The following is a 19,432-nucleotide window of genomic DNA, read 5'->3' on the forward strand; positions in this document are numbered from 1 at the left end:
CTCAAAAATTTTTTTTTCATCAAACCCATACGTGTGGGATAGGTCTTCAAAAATGATATTGAGGTTTCTAATATCATTTTTTCTAAACTGAATAGTTTGCGCGAGAGACACTTCCAAAGTGGTAAAATGTGACCCCCCCCCCCTGTAACTTCTAAAATAAGAGAATGATAAAACTAAAAAAAAAATATATGATGTACATTACCATGCAAAATTCCACCGAAAATTGGTTTGAACGAGATCTAGTAAGTAGTTTTTTTTTAATACGTCATAAATCCCCTAAATACGGAATCCTTCATGGGCGAGTCCGACTCGCACTTGGCCGCTTTCTTTTATATATTGTAACTTTCCAATGTATTGTGATAAATTGCTCATTTTCTATCTATTTAACTGGATTTAGTTATGAAATTCGACATGTGTCAGCAACCTTATTCAGAATATCACTGCATATAAAACGCACTGCTGTCTACCTCATAAGTAAAGGTAAGCCAGCGCCCCAGTTGGCAGTTTATTCTTAAGCTTCTTGCATTGGGCTCGCGGCTTGTTGACACTGCGCTGTTTGTGAGCGCTGATAGTGACGGGACACATATTTAATTTCACAAACGGGTCTACCGCGATATAGTTTCATTGTTTTTACCTTAAATTCCGACGTTTCAGCTGAGTTGCACCAGCTGTCGTCACGGAAAGCCTGACAATCCAGCAAATGTCAACGGAGATATTAATAAAACAGCACTAAACTACTCGAAATTAATTTATAAAAATGTTCGGGGTAGACAAAGATATTGCAAAACGCGAGAGTTTAAAGTGTTATAGTGACGGCACACTTCTGAAAACGAGTATGAGTGTCATACAATTGTTTTTTATATTTTTTTAGAAAATTTATAAAAACGTAGGTTAAATAAATGTCCACGACTTTACTAAAGTGTCATTCTATGGCACTTGCTAACTATGTAAACAAAAGTCACTACTAAATTTATCATTCACAGGCAATTTCATTATGGCGGTTTGTTTACATAAATAATTAGCAAGTTCCATAGTATAGAATGACACTTTACAGACCTACAGCCGTACCACAAGTTGACACTTAACGTTTACGTTAGCTACTGGGTAAAATAGATCGCAGTCCATCTCGCTCGCACTGATGTGTTGGTGAGATAAAAAGGGAATCTGATCGAGTAAATGTCAAATGCCGACTCGTGTTAGTATCCATTGTTCGTGCAGTTACGCTATGCTGAAATCTTACTGTGCTAAAAAAAGTGACGTACTTAGAAAGTGACGTATTCAGAATGTGGCGTTCTCAGAAAGTGAGGTACCTACCTACTCAGAAGTCAGAATGTGACGAACTCGGAGAATGACAAACTCAGAAAGTAGGTATAGCGTCCTCAGAACGTGACCTAACTCGAAAGTGACCTACTAAGAATGTGACATTATAGCGTTGTAAGAAGGTAAGTACCTCAATCTTATCTAGTCACTTTTCATTAAATTTAACACATCACTAGTTCCCGGTATAGACGTGGGTGGGACACGTGTTCTGCCCGAATTATTTGCCGTTGGCCTCCGGCCTCGTGCCTTTACTTTTGTCCGAGATTATAGCATGGTTTACGAGGAATAATGAAAGGAGTTGTGCTGAGTTACTCGTTGATATTGAATAAGGCTGCGTTTCCACCTAATATATAATTAAAAAAAACAACGGGTTGCACTCCGGGAGTGCCGGCAGAAGTGAAAACTCAATCACTATTGCAAAATGTCTGCAGCACTATGTATAATTGAGGTTAACGCCATCTAGCGTTATTTCGTCTCATTACTTGAAACCCCTAAGCACATCACTGTTAGTACTCGAGTTATATTAATACCAGTTAGAGCGAAACTCACTAGATGGCATTTAAATCAAAAAAGAAAAATTCAATGACATTACATGTACTTAACAGTTTTTCGATCAGGTCATGTGTCCGTCTTTTCCCCACCTCAAAAAGTGCACAGCGCCGCTAAAGAAGTTTTCACTTCAAAAAAAGATGTGCGAGGCACTTGAGCTGTGTAAGGAATGCGTAACGTTGTTTATGTTTCCACCAGAGATGTGTGAGGTAGCTGTGCGGTGCGATGATGCGTAGCTTGTTAGGGTTCCGTACCCAAAGGGTAAAAACGGGACCCTATTACTAAGACTCCGCTGTCCGTCCGTCCGTCTGTCACCAGGCTGTATCTCACGAACCGTGATAGCTAGACAGTTGAAATTTTCACAGATGATGTATTTCTGTTGCCGCTATAACAACAAATACTAAAAACAGAATAAAATAAAGATTTAAGTGGGGCTCCCATACAACAAACGTGATTTTTGACCGAAGTTAAGCAACGTCGGGCGGGGTCAGTACTTGGTGACCGTTTTTTTGCTTGTTTTGCTCTATTTTTTGTTGATGGTGCGGAACCCTCCGTGCGCGAGTCCGACTCGCACTTGGCCGGTTTTTATTAAATAAGCGAGCGGGGTGCGGTAAGGCGGGGGCAGAGGAAGTTCTTCCTCTAGATATTCTTCCTTTGTTTTGTAAATTTAGGATGTGCAAAACTTTCAGTGGGTCGTCAATACTTTAAATCCAGATACATAATTATAGTTATAAAGTAAAAATATCTACCTATCACATTATAAATATCGCAACCCACTATTGATGCTTACTCACTCAACCCTGTGAATGCGAAAAATGTTAGTGCACTGAATTGTAAAAACGGGGACACTATTTCTCATAAATAAGTATCCGTATTAGTGCAGGGTGAAAGGGTAGGGTTTACAAGTTGTCAATAAGACGCTGCGGGTATAAAAATAAGACTATGATAGAAACTGTTCTTATTTACTTTTAAAGGAATTTTGTAAAAACGACAGAACGAACAATTGTGAAATGAGCAATTGTGTTTTTTTTTCCTTAGAATTAGATACAATTTGGTGGATGTATGTCCTATAAAATCTTCCTCGGAGTCATGAAAACGTGTGGTAAAAAAAATACTACAACAAAATGAAAATCGGCATACCTTACTTTCTTTATATAATCGACAATATTTCGATTAAGAAAATACTTAAATAATTAAAACAACAGTTGCACTCCGGGAGTGCCGATAGAAGTGAAAACTCACCTCACTATGTTACCGACGGTAACACGATACATACGTTTAGCGGAGGTATTCTATTTATTTATTATATATTATTATCATTCTCAAATAAGATCACACTTTTTCCTTGACATGTTTATTTACATACTGTCATGACACCGTCAAATTATTTGAACATAGATAAAGAGTCTTGAAAAGGAGTCCGCAACATAAATGTCAAATAACATTGAGTTTTTCTTTATAGATTTAAATGCCATTTAAATTATGAGGGCTTACGGTCACGTGATCGCCTACTCCCCTTACGGTCACGTGATCGCCTTACGCTGTCTCGAGTTTATCATTTTTTCCCCACCTCAAAAAGTGCCCAGCGCCGCTAAAGAAGTTTTCACTTCAAAAAATCGGTCTGCGCCAAATAAAAGTCTTCGATATCCCACAGGAAACATGAATCAGTACCAAAACCTTTCACATTCATCAGCCATATCCATTACTCGCAATTACATAAAGGAAAGGGCCCCGTATTATCCTGTAGATAATGTGATTCCATAAAAATATGTGTCACAGCCAACCCTTTCTCTTTCCAAATTAAATTAGTCTTCGCAAAACGGTTTGATAGCGACCGGAGTTGGGATGAAATGAAATTGTTCGCACTGACGGTGACTTTAGATGTAATGTAATGCTTGGTTAAAGGGATTATACTAATGGACACAGTACTTAAACTTACTATCTTAGTCTTGCATGTTTTCGTTTTAGTATTGGAGCTGAGCCCGTACCATGAGTCATTGACAGTGTCAAAACTGACATAAACGCTTTCGAGAACGTAGGTAATTTACTTTCTATACATCTCGTTTGCACTAATATGCGAGTACGAGCGAGATGCATAGAAAGTAAATTACGTTCTCGATGACGTTTATGTCAGTGCCAAACTGGTGACAGTGGTATTTTTGGGAAAACAACTAAGGGACTAGTAAGTAATTAGCAATCATTTTATAAAACGCCAATCGAAACTCAAATAATGTATCCAAAGGATAACATAACTTTTCGTCGCATATTTTAACCCGATATATACTTACTTTCACTTGGCGTAAGTACCTACCATGGCATCTTAGTTACGGGTCCTATAGTTCACTCCTGGTAGTCAAACAATCTTATTAATTGCAAAATCAAAAGTTTACTAGTAACATAATGAAAGTTAAACTAATATTGTCTACGGTTACCGCGATAGTTACTCATGAAATAAAACTATTAAAACGGATTATATCTCGTTTATTGAATTTATTAATGTAGAATTCTAACCCTTTACAGCGCTCACCCGTTGACCATGCACGAACGCTGTAAAGGGTTCGAAACGTCGGGATGTAGAATAAATTCAATATACGCGATATAATCCGTTTTAATAGTTTTATTTCATAAAGTTAAACTAATAGTTATTTACCTACGTACTGTAAAAGTTTTTCGGAATATTACTTTTGTAGGGTTTTTTTTCAAATAACACACTGTAAAGGGCTGATGCTCACCCCACAAATCTAGTTCCGACAGCCCCATCTCGCGTCGCCGCGGTTCAAATTTATGTTTATAAAGGGATACCAATCAGAATGAAATACCTCGACGCCATATTGGATTCCTTATCAGGGATTTTTTTGTCTAAATTGCCTTTTCGTGATCGTTGCGGTGAAGTTTCAATCAGTTGAATTGAAAAGTCGTCTGTAGTTTTGTGTTACTTTAGTTGTAAGGGATAGACTTAAATTGCTTATTAAAAAATGTTAATTAACCATAGGGCATGTGCACCTACAACACTCTTCATAGCCTTTATACTACGAATAAGAAGGTAATGTACTCATGGACAACATTATAGGAACGCTAAAATAAGGAATAAATATGTACTCGATTACAGCACCTAAACTAATTTCAAAATTGCGTTCCTCTTTTGGTGGCGTGTATTTTCATAAATTTAGGGCCAATGACAATAATATGATCAATTAAGGTTAAGTAATAACTTTTTCAATGTTTTAGATGTTTATGAAATTTAAGTACCTAGTTTATTTTCACTACACTTTATCATTTATTTTATTTTAACGTAGTTAAATCTAATAAAGCTGGGATAGATCAGTCTACAAAATGTATCAGGCTTAGGGATTATGATTTATTATCCTGTCTCAGCGCTGTTTGTCAGGATTAAGACAAACACATCCTAACTAACTAGAGCATAAAGGCCTGTGCACACCGGCTGCGTGTGCGTCACGTCCACGCGCGCGTGCAGCGTTGTAGTATACAGATCCTTATGAGAGACGGCACACCGCTTGCGTGACGTGTGCGTGTGCGGCTACAACATTTTAGCGCACGGGCACGTGCACGTCACGCACACGCAAGCCGGTGTGCACAGGCCTTAATACTCGTTCGCGGTGCACGTGCCGCGGCCGCTGCTGGTACTTGTGCCGGAATCTGCCGAATCGTACACCAGAACAGGGTGACGCGACGAAAAACTGCTGCCACCAAAATGGCTTTTAATTTTTATGATTATATTATTGTATTTAGTTACATACAATCATCACTGGCCTTTGCGTCTATTGCAGAGGATTTATGCATTGCTTTAGACCACGGTTGGTGACTGTGGAGGCCGATGCGTGAGCGGCCCGACCTCCCACATTTTTGGCAGAGAAAAGTCATGCCACCTGAGGATACAGGCTCGGTTTACTTTCACAAATACATACAACACAAATACATACAATAATATGGGGCATTATCTATGGAAAGGGACCTTATTGTCGATGGCGCTTACGCCGCACAGTGTCGCGCGGCATTGTATTTATATCGGAGCATCGTTAATAATCACGTAAGCGTCATCGACCGAATAAGGTCCCTTTTCATAGATAACGTCACATATAATCATAAAAATAAAAACATTTCTTATAATACGCATTCAAAGCGCATTATTCGAACTATTCTCCCATACTATTACCAGCTACGACATACGGTAATAACAACATTAGCATTCATATTGGTCATCATACATGCATCGTAATGAATATTACATGCTGGCCTGTCCCGGTGTGAAACAATTATTTATTAGGTATATGCGTTGTAATTACGGCGGTGTGACACGGTCTTATATTTAATCACACTTAATGAATACAATGAGAAATTTCTTTCAACTTAGTGAATAGAGATGATAGTTAATAGCAACAAATGGATCTAAAGTTCTAAGTACCTACATACGGCCCGATTCGAAATTTAAGATACGTCAAATCTATATACGTAATGAGATATGTCAGTGTCAAAAGTGACGTTTATGTTTGAAGAAACGGCACTTCTTCAAACATAAACGTCACTTTTGACACAGACATATCTAATCCTTTATATCGTATCTAGCCGTAATATTTGACGTACCTGTCTTAAAGTTCTAATCGGGCAGATGGTCATTTAGATTAAATGCCAAATGTTTTCATTTGTACCTATTATAGAAAGCTGCATTTATTTTCCATAAGTTCAATATCAATTATATACATTTCTGATATTTCAGTACATTGTAACCTATTGTAACCGTGTTCTTGCAAATAAAAATTTATGATTTATGATTTATGATTTACAAATTGCGCGTGCTGTTTTATCTGATAAGATGGTAAATCGGAAGATCGACAAGAAACTTAAATCAACAAGTTCTACATCAACGAATAACTGTCCAACAAAATAACTTTTCTAGCCTTATCAATTCGACACAAGCGCCCAAAAGTACCAACACAAAATTTATCTTACATACTTCCGTCGATAGACAGAAGTCTATTAATAAAAATCCGAACGAAAATGTCGAGTGAAAAAGTCGCCGTGGGCACTCTATCGGAAATTATACCTGTAGATATGTGGCTACTGGGAGGTCAATTCAAACTTCTATTTTGATATCTAAATGATGTCAATTTGTTATCATGTGTCTCGCTCACGCTAAGACATGTACGAACAAGTACGAGTAAAATGCACGCGCGAATGACATCATTTAGTCATCAGAATGTTAGTTCGAATTTGCCTCCGAGCATGCAGAAATAGAGCCCGCGCGGTTCAATGCTTCCGATGTGGGTAGGATTATCGTTTTGTCGTATTTATCGCTATAGATATAGAAAATACATTTACAGTACATATAGCACTAGTGCGTAAAATAGCACTTTTCGTGCGTATGTCGAAACTTTAAAGTGCCATATATACTGTAAAACGTTGTTCGATACACGTGTGAATAGGTAATTCGCAACTCGTGTCGATTTAAAACACTCCCTTTGGTCGTGTTTTAATTTATCGCCACTCGTTTCGAATTTCCTCATTTTCGCACTTGTATCGCGAAAATAACTATTACAGTATATATGAATTATGGTGCTACTTTACCGCACTCGTGCGATAATTAGCTCATTACGTATATCTAAAATTTAAAGGGTCATAATTATGTACTGTAAAACGTTGTACGATACATGTTTGAATAAGTGATTCGCAACTCGTGTCGACTTAAAACGCTTCCTCCGGTCGTGTTATAATTTATCGCCACTCGTTGCGAATTTCATATTTTTCGAACTAGTATCGTAATGTACTATTACAGTATATATTACCGCACTCGTGCGATAATTATAGCTCATTACGCAACTATGTTGAAAATTTAAAGGGCCATAATTATGTACTGTGGACTTCAGAGGGGCCTACTTGTTGCCTCTCTGTCGCACTTGCAAATTCGTACGTAAGTGTGGCAGAGATGCAACATGTCGAACGTGGCTCGCGGTAGGAACTCATAACCAACTTCCTTATAGATCTGACATTTAGGGAAATTTTCGAGAACTATTCTCGAAAATTTCACAGTTCAAAGTGAATGTTAAATTTTGATTTCCATGCAAAAATTTAAAGTTCCCAAAAATTTTCCATTTAGAAATTTCTCTATTTCATAGTTTAAAAGACTATACAACTAATTATGTTTTTTATTTTACTTTCAATATTTTCTGCTTTGTAGAATAAAATAGAAAAGCGATCAGCATAGTGATGTTTCAATTTACGATTCTAAATTTAGATAAATTTACTTTAACGTTTCTATTCATGAATATGAGAGTTCAACAGATATTTCATAGAAAATAGTATCTTTATTCACCTCGCTCGGATGATTTCTATTCTAAATTGAATTTATGTAGCTGGAACGTATTTACATCAGAACAATATTTCGTGTTCGTTTTTCGGTTCAATAATTCGGTTAAATAAATATTTTGTACAATAAAGTAAAAAGAAGGAATATATTAAGTTTATTCTAAGACGGTGGTACACAAGTGTTTTAGTCCTAATGACAAGTAAACCTTTCTGATACTGTTTATTAACCTAAAACAAAATAACATTGACATGTACAAAATCTCTGATCTCATTACGAGAGAAGGCAAAATGTCACAAAATAGTAACCCAACTAACCCAACGGAACCCAAAAAAAAAAACAAATAAGAAATTCGCGCAAAAATTAATGCACAATATTCATATGAAGAGAACTCCATTGCGTATTCAGCGTTGTTTAATATTCCTATTTTAATTTAAACCTGGAGGCCGATTCAGATTTGCCAAGTTGTTACGGTTATGATCTCATTTTGATACGACTTTGACCGTGAGCATCAATCAGCGTTAACTCTCGTTGATAAGTGCTGACAAAATGCAATCAGAGGGGCTACCGCGAAAACCGAATTTCGCAAATTGCGGGCATTTTTCCCTGTCACTCAAATTACGCCTTCATTGGAGTAAAAGAGAAAGATCCCCGCAATTTACGAAATTCGGTTTTCGCAGTAGCCCCTTAGGAGTCGTCTCACAAGGTCACAAGATGTCTAAAATTATTTCTTTAGGCTCACTTGTAATTTATGTAGAATGAATCGTTTAATGATATAGATATTATTTTACAAATACAGATGAATTTATTTCATTTCTTTTTACAACAGTTCTTAGGTATAATATAAGGGTTAGGTATTTTTGTTCATAGTTTGTCCATTGTCAAGAAGTTCGGCATATTTTTTTTCTAGAAATTGATAAATTGTTTCTAATAATTATTATTTTACATTGTTTTGTATGTTTTGTTACTTTAATTGCGTGTAGTAAGCGGGTAATTTATAATTAAGTAACCTACAATTCATTGTAATAGTCTACTTAGTAACGTATAAAATTTTAGGTCTATTTTTAGTCATTTTTGTAAGACTTATTTATTTTGTAAGGGGCTGTTTGTTTTAATTTGATGCTATAATATGACTCAAGGTCATATCAAAGTATAAGATCAAGAGGTACTTACCTTATCAAAACGTAAAAATAGGAAATGCCTCCTGAATATTGTGAAGAGGCATCATAGGGCCAAATTGCGGGCAAAATGGGTAGCCTTTGCCTGATTTTGTTCGAATACTAGTTAGGGCATTTATTTGTTTTATATATAATATCTGGGTGACCGAGCTTCGCTCGGAAAACATATAAAAACTCGAAAATGCGCGTTTTCCCAGAGATAAGACCTAGCTAGATCGATTTTTCGCCCCCAAAAACCCCCATATAGCAAATTTCATCGAAATCGTTAGAGCCGTTTCCGAGATCGCCGAAATATATATATAAATAAATAAATAAATAAACAAGAATTGCTCGTTTAAAGGTATTAGATTAGATATTTAATTATTTATTTTATATATCGTCGCCTAGTACTCACAACACAAGCCTTACACACAACACAACACAAGCTTACTGTGGAACCAAGTCAATTTGTGTAAAGATTATCACATAATATTTACCTATTTATTTTATATCAAATTATTAATACAGAATCAGCTGATTCAGTTTCAGATTCTTCCATTTTTAAATAAATCTCAAAGCTATTTCCTGCAGTTCCGCTCCATTGAATGCAACTCATAAAGAGCTACAAACGTTATCGGTGGAACACAACCCGCTTAAGGCGTAAATCCTGTACCGCTAATAACTAATATTATTTACCCTTAAATTTATGTGTACCGAGGAATCTCAGGGAAAACAGTCTTTTTAGTTTTTATTTTTTATTTTTATAGAGAGCCGGCATTCTGGAGCATATTTAAACTAGAGGAGACAGGCTGGTTGATGTCACCGGGGACACAAAGCTGGCAGCTTCCTCGCTCAACGAATAAGCATTGTGATTCAGCGAGGAAATGCTGCCAGTATCTTCAGTACTATGCCTCAGAGCCATCTTTAGATTTTAAGTTTTTCATTACGTTTAATTTTTTAACAAAATTTAACTGTTTGTATATATGAAAAAAAAAAACTAGAGGAGATAAATCTGCTAAGAATTATTGGAAAGAGAAGGCGAACATATTATGTAAATATCAATATTTTGTATCTAAAATAAAAAACAATAATATAACAGAGAAATAAAAGGTAGCAGAGGCAGAGGCAGACCGAGATGAACGCATTTGTAGATAAAATTAAATGTCAAGTCAACGTAAACCTACATAATATACTGTTTTAACCTAAATTTTTGATTCAATTTAGTCGGAACTAAACGGCACTTTATACCGGGCCGTATCCGGGCCGGAGCTTCCAAAGCTTCGTTTTCTATAGTCTATCACGTGTTGCTACGTAATCACCGGTCATCTGTCATAGAAAAGTAAGCTCTGGCCCGGCCCACTTTAACGTGAGTCATCCTTAAAGAAAGTCCGTTAAAAAATCTTCTGCAAATTATATGTGTCCGTGTAGTTAATATAATACTATTTTTGAATTCGTTTTATTTCTACGACTTTCTGGTTTCTAAGTCAGTTAATATTGATAATATCTCCTACATTATTAAAATGTAGGTATCAAAAATATTATCTGTGTTAAAATGAGGTGGCTCTACTCTCTGGTTTACGACTAGGGGTAATCTACGATGGGGTACCCAGGATTTATACATCCGGCGGTGGAATTCGATATCCTGGGTATGACGGGCCTAATGTGCCCCGCCCCTTATCTCGTGCTGTGATTGTTTTCTACGGGACATAGTGGTAGAAGAAATTAAACCGTATTTTAACCTGTTTGGGCACAGAATCGCAATCACTATTGAAGGTTGGTAGGGTTAAGTATTTTTAGTCTGATAGTAAATTACATTTTCATTAGAAATTATCGCATTTATATAACGATTTATTTTGAAATATTGATGGCAGGAAACTCTGGCTACATTGGAACTTAAATATACTGCACCAATGTCATTATCACATCATATGACATTAAATGTCAACCAACACTGTGTATGCACTTACCGCTTTATCCATAAGAATGCAAAACTTACGCCTTGTGGTACTTTGCTGAACCAGTTGTCCATTAGCACTATCAATTCGCAATACAACACACAACAACATACACAACACAGCACACAACAACAACAACAACACATAACACAACACCGTCTCCCAACAACAGTGCCTCCTAGGTCTCCCTCGTATTTCGTGACATTGCCAGTTATTCTTCGGTAAAGGAGAACTTCGTAATAGAACGTTCAATCAACATCTGAAGAACTCAAAATTCAATCCGTTGTTCTAATTTTTGAAACAAAGTTGCATAGAAGACATCAAGGTCGTTTAATAAAACAAGCCGTGGCAAAAAGCCTGGATAGGAAACCCTTAGATTACATAATGCATTTTAATTTTACTTTTTACGCTGTATCTACTGACACTCGTTTAATTTACCTATATTTTATCCTCTTCCTTATTATATTTAAACGCCAGCTACCTTATCCAATAATGTTTTAATTAAACTCGAACAATATAGGAGTTGTTAAAGCATTGCCTCCTAAAAAAGTTGAAACTTTGTACAAAAACACATTTAATTACGGTTCTCCGAGATCAAAGCCGAGTAGGACGGAGTAACTTTACACCAACTACAAAAGGAGAACAAATTACATATAAAAAAGCGTTACCATGGTTTCCCAGTCTACCAAAATGAATATTAGACGTTTTGAAATTAATCTTTTGCTGTCTACAATAATACTTTCCGCGTAAAATATAGGGTTGTATCATGTACATGAAATTCACGGATATACAAGAAACTATGTCACATATATTATGACCCATCAAAAACATTAACATGTAAACAGGTGCAAGTCTCGCAACGCTTCTACTACAAAAAAGTTTTGAGATGTACCTAATGTGAAACCAAGTCGGTTATTTTAATCAGTGCCAGGGGGTTTTCAAACTGTATGAAATATATATATTTAATTTGTAATACGTATAATGACTTGGCCTCGCTCCTTGGCCATCGCACGGCTACATAATGACATAAGGATCATCGTCACCTATTAAAAATATTTCTAATTGAACATAACGCTAGCGCTAATTGCAATTCGAGCATTACACATATTTACGAGTAAGGTACAAGTAAAGCATTATGTGCGATTGCCAAGTCATTATATGTATTACAAATTAAAGATATATATTTGATACAGTTTTAACACCCCCTGGCACTGATTAAAATAACCGACTTGGTTTCACATTAGGTACATCTCAAAACTTTTTTGTAGTAGAAGCATTGCGAGACTTGCACCTTTTTACATGTTAATGTTTTTGATGGGATCTGATCACTTTTTGTAGGCAGTCCTTCTTTTCGAGTACTCATACCCATACTATGTATACACATATCATAAAGAAACACATCTTCATTCATACTCACATCGTACATCGTAGTGTACCTTTACCTACTATTTGTAGGAACTGCAACAGTAACTTTGTAATAGCATATATTTATATGGGATTACAAACTTACTTATGCAGTTCTTAGATCTTTAAAACGTGACTGATATTGCAATATTTTTAGGTTTTCTATGGCTTGATAAGCTGAAAACTACTTATGTTTAAAATTTGAAGCTTGTGGGTATACTAGAAGTACCTTAGAATTAAGATGATCGTAGGTGAGTGAGTGAGTGAGTGAGTGAGTGAGTGAGTGTGTCAGTGTCGAAAATAAGGAACTTTGACGTACAATAATTCTTAAACTACTAGTTCAAATTTAATGTTTTTTGAGAATATATCTTAAGCATGTTAAGCCCTATATACTGAAAATTCAGGGTTCTAGCACAACCTTCAGCCAGCACAAAATTACAGGACGTTGAAAATGGCCTGAATCGCTTCGAGAAAAGGATGGTACGGCCGTGCCTCTTTGTTTTGCTCGACTTGGCGGGGGCACTGCCGTGCCCCCAGATTGGAGCTTTCAATTGTTTTAATATCTACAATTACTCATTAAACGTAGCAGATTCATTGTGATGTCACTGAATGCGTTACCTATCAAAATATCATAAATTCATAACTTACCTACTTAAATTTGTTATTATTAATGTGTTTATTACACATAAATAATATTATAGTCTGCCTTTTGAAAAGAAAAGAAAAATAAGAAAACAGGTAACACAAAGAAGTCACTGAAATATTTTTTTAAATTATAATAATTTACAACTCGATGAGATCTCGTTCTAATGTTTCTATATCGATAGTAACCCCGCAGAACTCACAGTCGAGACATTGCCTTTGTAACACTATACATTACATTAGGTTATTCACTTTGTAGAAACTTTATTTCGTGTTGTCTTTCAGAATCATGCTCTTTTGTGACACATTTGTGCTCTCGTGTTTCTTTAAACTTGGTCTGAACTATGATCTTATTTATCTTTCTTGTGCATGTATATACATAGTATAACTTGGTATAACTTATCGAGTTATAATAATTATGTAACTGGTTTAACATGAGGACTTGTAATGTGTAAATTACACTAGACACAGCGTAAGGTCATTTTGTAACTCGACTGTGTTTAAAGTTATTTATTGATTTACATAGGTGTTCTGCCTTTTCGCCGAAGTTTTGTTGTCCGAAATTCACTTGTCAATCATTTTTTTTTGCAAATGATTTACTTTACTTTAATGGCGGTGGTGGCCGAGTGGATATGACGTCCGACTTTCAATCTGGAGGTCGCGGGTTCAAATCCTGGCTCGTACCAATGAGTTTTTCGGAACTTATGTACGAAATATCATTTGATATTTACCACTAGCTTTTCGGTGAAGGAAAACATCGTGAGGAAACCTGCATACATCTGCGAAGAAATTCAAAGGTGTATGTGAAGTCCCCAATCCGCATTGGGCTAGCGTGGGGACTATAGCCCAAGCCCTCTCGCGCATGAGAGGAGGCCTGTGCCCAGCAGTGGGACGTATATAGGCTCAGATTATTATTATTATATTACTTTACAACCAAATTTGACAAATTATTAACGTTTTTCTTGGTATATTGTTAAGTAACTAGATTATTATTATGACAATATACAACTTTTGTAGTAGATAAATATATATGTACTATAACGTCAGTTTCAGGACATGTGCGATGACGAGCGAAGCGAGAGAGCTTTCAATTAGTTACCTACTAAATATTAGTCTTGGCACCAACTTCAAATGTATCAGTTGCTCATGTAAAAGAGATAAAATTTTAAGATTTTATCAATTTTGAAACGGACTTCAATAATTGATAAAATATTAGAATAGTTTATAGTTAATATTAATGTCAAGTCAGCATTTAGAAAGTACCTATAGAATTGGATGGTTGGCCTATTCAGGCTCACACTGTATGTGATTTAGTACACAATCAAAACTACTATATATTAAACTACTTAATCCAACCCACATCCTTTGATGTTAGGCATATCCATTCCCGTCTATAACTTTTATCCTAATACCTAATTCTATTCAGTATCAAACACAAACAAAACCTCATATAACTCTATCCCAACCGAAAATCATTCCTAACCAACAAAACTTCGTTCACAACTTTTTAAAATCTAATAAAACGAATATACAAACCGCGGACCCTAATCCTAAAACTTTCCAGACAATGCGCTTTTGAGGCGCGTAAACGTTCTGGAAGAAGATAATATGTCTATTTGAAATGTGAACGCGTATGTTACCTTTTAGAATGAAGAGTGTAAACACCACAGACAAGACATCCTCTAGACTGAGCATAGTAGCGCTACCCCCTCTACCACAAATATACGGTAGTTTTACTCCATTATCGAGTCAAAGTGTCTTTGTGTGACGTCCGTGTCTTTGAACGGACCAATCACGGCACGGGACTCGCTCACCTCGTCCCCCGCACCCCTGTAATTTTGGCAGCATCGGTTTCATGAAATAATTGCTCTAAACTCCGTCTAGAGGATTCCTAGTATATGGTAAACACTAAACATGTAACGGTACCCTTACACTCTGTGCGAGGCGGTTACGTAGTTGTTTGCTTCGCTTTACGGTGTCAAGGGCCCTTAACAAATGGACTCGTACTGTCGCTGCTTTCTGACTTGGTGTGGTCGCTGTAAGGATTGTGGATTTGGACTAATTTTCACATCTAGTAAAATATTAAGAATTTTAATAGTTTTTTTTTCATTCTCATATAAACTTATAGTATAAGTATATCACCAAAAAGTTTACATGAGACTATTACATGTTACATATATCTAAGACATTGAAGCACAAAAAAAAAATAGACAATGTCAGCAAGGGATAAAAAAATTAAAAAACATATATTAAAATTAAATAATTACAACGATTAAAAAATATGTCAGGTCATTACAATTAAATAATCAAAATTTACAGACTTAAAATAGAGCAATAAAATTACAATAAAATGATTAAATAAAATAAATAATATTAAAACTTAAACTTTTATGTTCAATTTTAGTAGTTACTATGATGGCCAGAAGGGTCGCTGAAGATAGGAAGGCATGGCGCGAGCTTGTGAAGGCCCTTTGCACCTCTGAGGTGCCATAGGACAAAAATAACTATGGGAAAACTTTAGCAATGCTTATAGATAGGTAAGTAAAACCATTAGAGCTGACGCGAGATTTGTACGAAACTGTTAACATTTTCATAGATATTCGCTTTCGTGAAGCGACATATAAGTACCTACCATGCCAAACACTGTCAAGTTTTTATTTTATTTTGCAGTCAGCAACAGTAACGCTGTTGCAGTATACATCATGCTGCGTCTTACGTAAGAGAACATCTCGCGAAAGCGAAGCGAAGCGGCGCGGCGCGGGCGCGGCGGGCCCACCGCGTTCGCGTTCGCAACGAGATCGCCCACGTAGGACGCTTCTAAGTATAGGTATCCAAGGATTGATTCACCCCGCGCCGCATCGCTTCGTTTCGCGTTCACGTGTTGTTCGCCTACGTATTACGCTGCGTTAGAACGGTACCTTATTAAGTAAAATGTAATAAACTTGAATCAGATTTAGTCTACTGAGCTATTGTTTGGTAGAAACCTTAAGTAATCTAAATAAGGTGCCAAACATTTTGTCCATAGCCGGCATCGCAACCAGCTAGCTGTACTAGAGTTGTATAACCGTGTCCTGAAACAGTGCGAAGACTCTCCATTGCACCCACTGGGGGCTCTGTTAATGGCTCTATTGCTTTTTATAACGAAACAGACATGAGTTGAGCTGTGATTTAGCTTTCGTTGGTTAAGATGACTGTAAGTGTGTGTATAGGTAGGTAAAGACGTGAAGATAGATGAAAATGATGTTGATCGACTGATATGGACGGGGTTCATGAAACATGTACTTATCTGTAAAACACAATAGTCTTAGTTAATAAATAATTGTGAATATGGTTGCCAAAACTGTGATTAGCAATCTTGAGGGATTTCTCTAGAAACTTCATGGATTCGAAGCCTGATTTCTTGACTTTCGCTCGATAATTTTTTTTAACGATTACTTTTTTTTGTTAAAACTTACATAAAATAAAATAAAATATTTACCAACATTTACCAACTGAGACTGATAGGCTTATATTACTAAAGTTACTTTAAAATTAGTAAATGAAACAAAAATTAAATTAGGACCATTTCTCAATTTTATTTCAATTCAAACCACCAAAACATAATCCCAACACACCTTTAACAGGATCCTCGCAACCATATCCCTTACCAATTACCTAACTAACGCCAGCATCTGTCTTCTCCCATAAATGTCACGTGTCAATTATGCCAATATAAATTTACACCTTAATGCCTTACCGACAGTATGAAATTTAATCAAATTCGCATGGACCCGTCCGAAATTTGTAATTGGATTGTCTTTTAATGTTCTGTCTTTTGTTTATTTTATGAGTTTACTTGATGACTTTTCGTCGGAAACGCTTTTGTTAAATATTTCCTGTCGTTCTTAATTAGTCCTACGAGTTTTTCGTTTGACTCAAAAATTGATCTAAGCTTTTTAATTGCAGTATTGGCTTTTAGTTATACAAATAAGGTATCTAAATATATACTATTTGTCGTTACAAAAATTAGATATGATGTTCAAGAAAGTTTACTAAGAAATAAAAATATTAGGCCATTGAAATAGACGTGATTTTTCAAGTGATCGAGCAAAACAAACGAAAAGAAAAATAAGTATTAAAAAAACTTTGCTCGATTAAATGATTCGTAAATTTTATTGCGCTAGCATAGAAAAACACACCTTCTAAAAAATAAATATCTTTACAAGCAAAAATCTAGCTGTCAAATTCAAGATCTCATTACAACTATATTTAAATAAAGACTTACAATCGCATGTTCAGCAAATAAAAAGGGAATTTTAAAAAGCTTGCGTTCCAAGAAATATATAGTTTAACACCGCTGGCTAAAAAATACTGACGTGTCGCTTACCACGGCTCCGGGCCGCTTATGGTGCGGGTATAGTGAAAAAACTTATTTTTTCTAGTAGTTATTCAAAAAATATCTATTACACTTAAGAAAATCATAAAGTAACTACATTTCAAAATACATTTTGGATTTCACTTGCTTTCCTATGGGCTAACGCTATCAATTTCTAATAATTAAATGATAGTATCAAAATTAATAATATCAATAAATTGGAAATTATTATTATCAATGTGCAATTTATTTTATACTATATATAATAAGTAGGTACATAATAGTTAGCTACACCGAAGTGGGTTCCTTTTCTGTGACGAATAATACAACCTATTTGTTACTGCGTTCGACATTTTTTTTTTTCAATTAGGTAGGTAATCAAATAAAGCATTTACTTTATAATAGACACTTTATGCTGATTTCTCTTCTATTCGTATCTCGTTATATGCGATATGCAGTCCACAAAATTATAATATCAACTTGGCCATTTGTCCGAAAATTCACCTAAAGCTGGGTACCAATGACATTCGACATAACGCTCTCATGAATATTAATACCCTTGAGGACGACGGACACTAGTTAAGAGGATATATGTATGTACATATACCGTGCATTAAGAGCAGTGGAGAGGTTCTCTTACTATATAATGTAATAGACCTAGATAGCCAATTAACGTACGTAATAGGTCTTCAGTGTTTGTAATACTAGGATGGATCTGTTGTCAGGAAAAAATTCTAACAATCTGTTTTTCCAACTTGATGCCTTGTCAGATTAAAATTAATCTCATGAATCATTCAATCAAGCATTAGTGCACATGCTACGACACCATCTAGAAGGGGTAAAAAAAAACAATGGGTTGTACTCAGGGAATGCCGGCAGAAGTGAAAACTCAATCACTATTGCAAAATGTCTGCAGCACTATGTATAATTGAGGTTAACGCCATCTAGCGTTATTTCGTCGCATTACTTGAAACCCCTAAGCACATCACTGTTAGTACTCGAGTTAAATTAATACCAGTTAGAGCGAAACTCACTAGATGGCATTTAAATCAATAAAGAAAAACTCAATGACATTGAAGTAACAGTTTTTCGATCAGGTCACGTGTTACGAGTTTAACATTTTTTCCCCATCACAAAAAGTGCACAGCGCCGCTAAAGAAGTTTTCACTTCAAAAATGGGAGTCAAATAATCAAAACTGAACGTAAAAAATACTTGCAAGCAAGAATAGCCGGCCAGGGATTTAAACGGGCACTATTAGCATGACAAGAAATCGTATCAGAGTGGAGAGAACCTTAGCGCACTAAACTACGACGAAACGAGGACGAAAAAACAACAAATTACGAATAGGAAAATAGTATTGTACTTTAGAAAATCGTTATTCTCAAGTAAAATCTCTCATCGCTAGCTCTTATAAAAGAATCCTATACCCAAAGCGTGCGGTTGAACTTTCCTCGTTACCGCTCGTCGGAAAATTCCGTCACACTGTTGATTTGAGACCGTGCACTAATAAAATAGTGCATACTTGTGCACGGTTTGTCTGCTGTTCGTAATGGACTAGAGTTAGGAATAGCCTTTAGTCAGTAGCATCTCATTAATTGTTCTGTTTTAACAAGCAAAGTTAGCACGTTTTGTTGTTGTTTCTTTCTTAGGCGGGCGATTAAAACTTGAATTAATTACGGGACGAAAAGAAAAAAGATGCAACTTAACAAAATCTATGACGTTCGAAAAATT

The 19,432-nt window shown here is 35.9% G+C and overlaps 1 long non-coding RNA gene across 1 annotated transcript in view; it reads left to right on the plus strand.

The window, feature by feature from the left end:
- Nucleotides 1–13,946: 13,946 nt before the first annotated feature.
- The window catches only part of LOC134649416 (uncharacterized), a 144,038-nt gene continuing 138,552 nt past the window's right edge, over nucleotides 13,947–19,432 (plus strand). The window contains exon 1 of the long non-coding RNA XR_010096960.1: nucleotides 13,947–14,239. This is a non-coding gene — a long non-coding RNA (uncharacterized LOC134649416). The remainder of the gene's footprint in view (nucleotides 14,240–19,432) is intronic.

The sequence above is a fragment of the Cydia amplana genome, chromosome 7 (assembly GCF_948474715.1).
Source record: "Cydia amplana chromosome 7, ilCydAmpl1.1, whole genome shotgun sequence".
In the NCBI taxonomy this organism is placed as follows: domain Eukaryota; kingdom Metazoa; phylum Arthropoda; class Insecta; order Lepidoptera; family Tortricidae; genus Cydia; species Cydia amplana.